We start from the raw sequence: 7,500 nt of genomic DNA, 5'->3' as shown, positions 1-7,500 counted from the left end.
CCGCCTTCTTCATTCTTTCTCTGTCTCTGTCAGTCTGCCCCACCTCTCCTCTACTTTCCTCTCCCCCCCTCCCCTCTCTCTCTATCAGTCTCTGTGTGTGTGTGTGTGTGTGTGTCATGCTTGTCATTTGCGTGAAACAATTTTTTTAATAATCAAAATATCACACACACACACACACACACACACACACACACACACACACACACACACTAACACTAACACTAACACACACACTAACACACACACACACACACACACACACACACACACACACACACACACACACACACACACTACACACACACACACACACACACACACACACTAACACACACACACACACACACACACACACACACACACTCACACACACACACACACACACACACACACACACACACACACACACACACACACACACGGGCGCGCGGAGACAGGGAAACAAACTCACACACTCAAACAAAATTTTAATTTCTATGATTTGGGAGAGGGGGGAATTTCGCGCTGAACACGTTTTGGTGTGAGGGGGAATTTTGTGGTGGTGAAGATTTATATTTTTTTTCTGAAAGGAGGAAAATCGAGTTGGACATGCTTATTATTCGCAATGAATTTGTTTTGTTTGCAAAGGGGTAAGGTTATGCTGCACATGCTTTGGCAAAAGGAGGAAAACCGAAATGGACATATTTTGGGAAAGGGGAAAATTCATTCGAACCGAAGAAGAGGTGGTTTTTGGAAAAAAATGGGGAATTTGTGCTTGACATTTTTCGGTGAAAGGAGGAATTCATGATGGATATGTTTTGGTGAAAGGAGAGAAATAGCGATGTAATTGTTTTGAGAAAGAGGGAAACTCGTGCTAATGGGCATGCTTTGGTGAAAGTAGGAATTCATGGAGACATATTGTAGTGAAAGGAGGAATTCATGGAGACATATTGTGTAGTGAAAGGAGAAATTCATGGAGACATATTGTAGTGAAAGGAGGAATTCATGGAGACATATTGTAGTGAAAGGAGGAATTCATGGAGACATATTGTAGTAAAAGGAGGAATTCATGGAGACATATTGTAGTGAAAGGAGGAATTCATGGAGACATATTGTAGTGAAAGGAGGAATTCATGGAGACATACTGTAGTGAAAGGAGGAATTCATGGAGACATATTGTAGTGAAAGGAGGAATTCATGGAGACATAATGTAGTGAAAGGAGGAATTCATGATAGACATGTTTGGTGAAAGGAGGAATTCATGGAGACATATTGTAGTGAAAGGAGGAATTCATGGAGACATATTGTAGTGAAAGGAGGAATTCATGGAGACATACTGTAGTGAAAGGAGGAATTTATGGAGACATATTGTAGTGAAAGGAGGAATTCATGATAGACATGTTTGGTGAAAGGAGGAATTCATGGAGACATATTGTAGTGAAAGGAGGAATTCGTGGAGACATATTGTGAAAGGAGGAATTCATGATAGACATGTTTGGTGAAAGGAGGAAAATCGTGATGTAGATATCTTGAGAAAGAGGGAAATTCGTGCTGGATATGTTTTGGTGAAAGGAGGAAAATCGTAATGTACATGTTTTGAGAAAGAAGTGACCTTACTGGACATGTTTTGATGAAAGGATGAATTGATGACATACGCATTTTGGTGAAAGAAGAAATTCACGATAGATATGCTTTTTTTTTTTTTTTTTTTTTTTTTTCAAAAGGAAGACAATCGTGAGAGGCATGTGTTTTGAGAAAGAGGGAAATTCGTGCTGCTGGACAAGGACAGAGGATGAGACCGATCGAGTGTGAGAGCTGACACATTCTGAGCCAGCGTAGTACATGTTGGAAATCTTCCCCCACCACCCCCCGCCACGCCCCAACCACCACCCTCCACGCGTGGCATTTAATCAAGTTTCCCTGAAACACTGATGGCAGAGCTCCAAAACGACTCAGTCATGTCAGGACAGGGCTATGGGGCACAACGCGGAAGCTGAACACTCCATTCAGTCGTCACACAGTTATAGTGTAAAGAAACAAACAAACCGAAAACAAAACAACAAACAAGCAAACAAACACACAAACAAAACAAACAAACAAAAAAACCTGACAGAACCCAAGAGTTGTATCATTAGAAACAACAACAACAAAACAAAGCAGAAAAAAAACCCCAAAACCTGACAGAACTGAGGAGTTGTATCGTTAAAAACAACAACAACAGAACCTGACAGAACTGAGGAGTTGTATCGTTAAAAACAACAACAACAGAACCTGACAGAACTGAGGAAACAATTGCTGATGTTTTTGAGTAGTTATATCGTTACAACAACAACATCGATGTGTTCCTGTAGTTGCTGATGTAGTTGTAAGTCGCTTTTTAATCTAAAACTACAATAGTAACTGACAGTGCTTAGGGAATTTATGTTAAGAATATAAGACTAGACTGAGTCGCTAGCGCAAGAGTAGTATAGTTAAACACAACAAAGCAACCGCAGGCTGAGAGTTGTATGTAAAACACAACAGACAACAGAACCCGCAAGTTGCAGAGGAGTTGTACGTTAAAAACAACAGACAACAGAACATGACAGAGTTTCGAGTGTTGTTGATCGTTTCAAAACAAGAACAGAACTGACAGGGAAAGTATGTAAAAAAGTCAAGGGGAACGAACCCCAGGGGGATTGAAGCCATGAAAAACAACAACAGAACCAGACACTGAGGACATCGTAACAAAACAACAACACAACCACAACAATTGTATCAAAACAAAAGACACAACTCAATGTGAAAGTGTGTTGTATGTTACAGAACAACCAGCTACAAGTACACCTGCGTGTCATTTTGTGATTGACATGGTGTTGAGACAATGACACAGAATTGAAACGGTGTGAGTAGTTGTATGTAAGAACTGAAAAACGATCTGGGTCAGTGTTGTGAGTGAAGTCTTATCTACACAACAACAAACAGATAGGAACCTGACAGTGACATGTGACAGTTTATCGTTGACAACAACATCATGGGAACTGACATACTCGTGTGAGACTGATGTTGAAAACAGCAACAACAGAACCTGTCATGCGAGGACGTTTTGGTTGTGTTTAACACAAAACACAACCTGACAGTGTGACGAGATGTACGTAAAAGCAACAACAGAACCTTGACATGCTGAGAATTGTACTAAACAACATAACAACAACCTAAGTGTGAGACGTTGCTTCGTTAAAAACAACAACAGAACCTGACAGTGCTGAGGAGTTGTATCGTTAAAAACAACAACAACAGAACCTGACAGTGCTGAGGAGTTGTATCGTTAAAAACAACAACAACAGAACATGACAGTGCTGAGGAGTTGTATCGTTAAAAACAACAACAGAACCTGACAGTGCTGAGGAGTTGTATCGTTAAAAACAACAACGGAACCTGACAGTGCTGAGGAGTTGTATCGTTAAAAACAACAACAGAACCTGACAGTGCTGAGGAGTTGTATCGTTAAAAACAACAACAGAACCTGACAGTACTGAGGAGTTGTATCGTTAAAAACAACAACAACAGAACCTGACAGTGCTGAGGAGTTGTATCGTTAAAAACAACAACAACAGAACCTGACAGTGCTGAGGAGTTGTATCGTTAACAACAACAACAACAGAACCTGACAGTGCTGAGGAGTTGTATCGTTAAAAACAACAACAGAACCTGACAGTGCTGAGGAGTTGTATCGTTAAAAACAACAACAACAGAACCTGACAGTGCTGAGGAGTTGTATCGTTAAAAACAACAACAACAGAACCTGACAGTGCTGAGGAGTTGTATCGTTAAAAACAACAACAACAGAACCTGACAGTGCTGAGGAGTTGTATCGTTAAAAACAACAACAACAGAACATGACAGTGCTGAGGAGTTGTATCGTTAAAAACAACAACAGAACCTGACAGTGCTGAGGAGTTGTATCGTTAAAAACAACAACGGAACCTGACAGTGCTGAGGAGTTGTATCGTTAAAAACAACAACAGAACCTGACAGTGCTGAGGAGTTGTATCGTTAAAAACAACAACAGAACCTGACAGTGCTGAGGAGTTGTATCGTTAAAAACAACAACAGAACCTGACAGAACTGAGGAGTTGTATCGTTAAAAACAACAACAGAACCTGACAGTACTGAGGAGTTGTATCGTTAAAAACAACAACAGAACCTGACAGTGCTGAGGAGTTGTATCGTTAAAAACAACAACAGAACCTGACAGTGCTGAGGAGTTGTATCGTTAAAAACAACAACAACAGAACATGACAGTGCTGAGGAGTTGTATCGTTAAAAACAACAACAGAACCTGACAGTGCTGAGGAGTTGTATCGTTAAAAACAACAACAGAACCTGACAGTGCTGAGGAGTTGTGTCGTTAAAAACAACAACAACAGAACCTGACAGTGCTGAGGAGTTGTATCGTTAAAAACAACAACAACAGAACCTGACAGAACTGAGGAGTTGTATCGTTAAAAACAACAACAACAGAACCTGACAGAACTGAGGAGTTGTATCGTTAAAAACAACAACAACAGAACCTGACAGTGCTGAGGAGTTGTATCGTTAAAAACAACAACAACAGAACCTGACAGTACTGAAGAGGGAAAGGCAAGTGCTGTGCTGTGATTTGAGCAGTTTTCTTTTTTCTTTTCTTCTTTTGTTTCTCGTTCTTTTTATTTTATTTATCAATGTTGTTGTTGTTGTTGTTGTTGTTGTTGTTGTAGAGGTGAGTGAAATACAATTATTCTTTTTCTCCGTGTTAAACATCGCATGGGGTTTTGCTGAATTATGTCTGTCATTTGGTTGCTACGATTCTGATTCTGATTATTTTGATTTCGAATATGATGATGATGATGATGATTACCATCTTCCTCATCATCACTATTATTATTATCGTCATTATCATTGTTGTTATTATCATTGCTGTTGTTGTTGTTATTATTATTATCATCGTCATCATCGTCGTCATCATCATCGTTATTGTTGTTCCTGTTGTTGTTTATTGTAACTTGTAAGTCGGCTTTTTTATTTTCTTTTTTTTAAAACTTACAATAGGTTTCTCATTTACGATTCAGGTTGCGTCCTCATTTTATCATGTGGAATTTATGATGAAGGAATATTAAGACTAGCTGTAGTCGTCATAGTAGCAGCAACAGCAGCAGAGATATAGTAACAGCAGCAGCAGCAACAGCAGCAGCAGCAGCAGCAGCAGCAGTAGTAGTAGTAGCAGCAACAGCAGCAGTAGCAACAGCAACAGCAGTAGTAATAGCAGCAGCGGAAGTAGCATTAGTAACAGCAGCAATAGCAGTACCAGTAGCGGTGAGAACTGACCTGAGCCCAGAGGGAATTTTCGTCCCCAATGTTGTTCGAATGTCAATGTCAATACAAGGAAACAATCACTGGAGAGGGGAAACCGTCATGTACAAAGTCATAGGGGAAAGTCCAGGGGGATTAGAAGGCCCATGAGGAAAACAAATAATGCACACACAGACACACAGACACAGACACACACACACACACACACACATCGTCACACAAATGCAAGACAACAATCAAATGTGAAAAGTGTGGTGTGTATTTATGCAGCAACCAGCGCGACTGCTTCAAGGTGTACCACACGCGTGTCACCTTTGTGTGACATGTGACATGGTGATTGTGACAATGACACATGTAATTAGAGAACGTTTTGTTTGTGAATAGTGTATGTGCATAGAACTGTGTAAATACTGTTCTTATTCTGGCTCATTAGCTGTTTGTGTAGTGAAAGACATCTCTTCTAGACAGCAAACAAACTTCAAATCAATGATGTGGTAGGGACAACTGCAGTGACAATTGTGACAGTTTTCTGTGGATATGACCAGCAGTGTGGCACTGGGATACATGTGAGGCATACTCGGTGAGTACCTGCATGATGTGAACACTGTGCAAGCAAAACACTGTCCTGCGTATGGTACGTACTTGCATGCGTTGTGTTTTACCCTAAACCCACCTGTTTTACACCCGAGTGTCACCAGAGATGTCACCGTATAGAGTCAACGCGGTCACAGACACCTTCTCACATCAATTCTGTACACAACGGTATATAACAATCTTAGTATACTGTTATGAACCGCGTTGCCGTAAGTATCCGAAATAAGTACCCTGCTTCGTACTTTCTTTCTCTTCTCTAAATCCAGGAATGAAGGGTATACATGCTTAAAAGGAATCTAGGAACAAGGGGAAGTAATGGTTCATAGAAAACTAGGAATGAAAGAGTTAAGTTGTGATCCATGGCCAAAGTTCATTTAAATATTTTCGTTCGTTCGTTTGCTCTCTCTCTCTCTCTCTCTCTCTCTCTCTCTCTCTCTCTCTCTCCTCTCTCTCTCTCTCTCTCCTGTGTGTGTGTGTGTGTGTGTGTGTGTGTGTGACATCCTAAATATTACAGACATCCTAGTTTGTTCAGACTGAGTTTTTTAACGTCATGCACAAAACCTGATGTTAAACGTAATCTTTCTTTGTTTTTGTACAAGGCTTACAGATTCAGAGAAACAGTCGTTTCGTAGTCTTCTTTCCATTGTCTGTTTATCAGCAGATTATGTAATTGTCTTTTGTTGGTGTCCGCATACCCCTTCATGGGGGGCTGTGGCCTATATACTATAAACCATTCATTCATTCATTCATCAAGTTCATTCATTCATTCATTCATTCTCTCTCTCCCCCCCTCTCTCTCTCGGATTGGCATTCTCATTTAGAAGATTCGGAAAAATATAGCTGGTTTCTTTCATTCAAGAGCATATTTGAGACGGAAAAATATATTTCAGTTCCAAACAATAAATGGCACAGACTAAGTCTTGCTCGGTTCAGGCTAAGGGTCTTGGGGCTGAATGCCCATAAAAGATGGTACTCCATTGACACATCCATTCGACCCCCATGCCCTATGTGTGGGGCGCAGACAGAAGACGAAATTCATTTTCTTTTTGTGTGTAACGCCTTCAGTGATATCGGTAAAAAATGTGAAGTTTTTAAAGAAAGTGTTTCAGTTGAAAGGGACATCATCCATCTCCTTTTGTCAGATAATGTGAAGATAATTCGGTCACTTGCTAAATTTATCCCCCTTGCTTGGCACTTTCGTAGCAAGAATTGCTTTAACTTGTAAAGGCATACGCAACAAAAGAATTGCAGTCTCGAAAGTTAAGAAATAATCACACTAAAGTTTTAACTATCATAGCGTTTAGGTTGGATGGTCGACTGACTCAAAGAAGCCGACACTTGTATCGTTTTCTAATACGGATGCACGGAGAAAGTGCAAATTAACTGAATATGGATAGGTTTACTTTTCTTTTTTCATACTTTTCTTTTCAGTTGAGCACGCCGTGAGTTTGTCGAGCGTGGGTAAAGCCGTTTTCGACATAAGTGTTTTTTTAATTTCTTTCAACAGACCTTGTGTTTTTCTTTGCAGGGCCGTTGCTGCGACTTTGATTTATCATGCTGTTTTTGTTTTGTTTGTTTTTATGTTTTTAAACGATT

General features: G+C 40.1%; 1 protein-coding gene across 3 annotated transcripts in view; it reads left to right on the top strand.

Annotated features, from left to right (window-relative positions):
• LOC143293708 (uncharacterized) overlaps positions 1 to 7,500 on the top strand; it is a 66,652-nt gene that overhangs the window by 19,719 nt on the left and 39,433 nt on the right. Inside the window, exon 1 of one of the 3 annotated variants that reach the window (XM_076604894.1) lies at positions 5,616 to 5,890. The exons of the other annotated variants lie outside the window; for them this stretch is intronic. The gene's annotated coding sequence lies outside the window, so the exon portion shown is untranslated. Of the gene's footprint in view, positions 1 to 5,615; positions 5,891 to 7,500 lie in introns of those variants that run through there. 3 annotated transcript variants of the gene reach the window in all.

Source organism: Babylonia areolata, chromosome 19, assembly GCF_041734735.1.
Source record: "Babylonia areolata isolate BAREFJ2019XMU chromosome 19, ASM4173473v1, whole genome shotgun sequence".
Taxonomy (NCBI): domain Eukaryota; kingdom Metazoa; phylum Mollusca; class Gastropoda; order Neogastropoda; family Buccinidae; genus Babylonia; species Babylonia areolata.
Note: the sequence above shows the minus strand (reverse complement) of the source record. Positions and strands in the feature narration are given on the sequence as shown.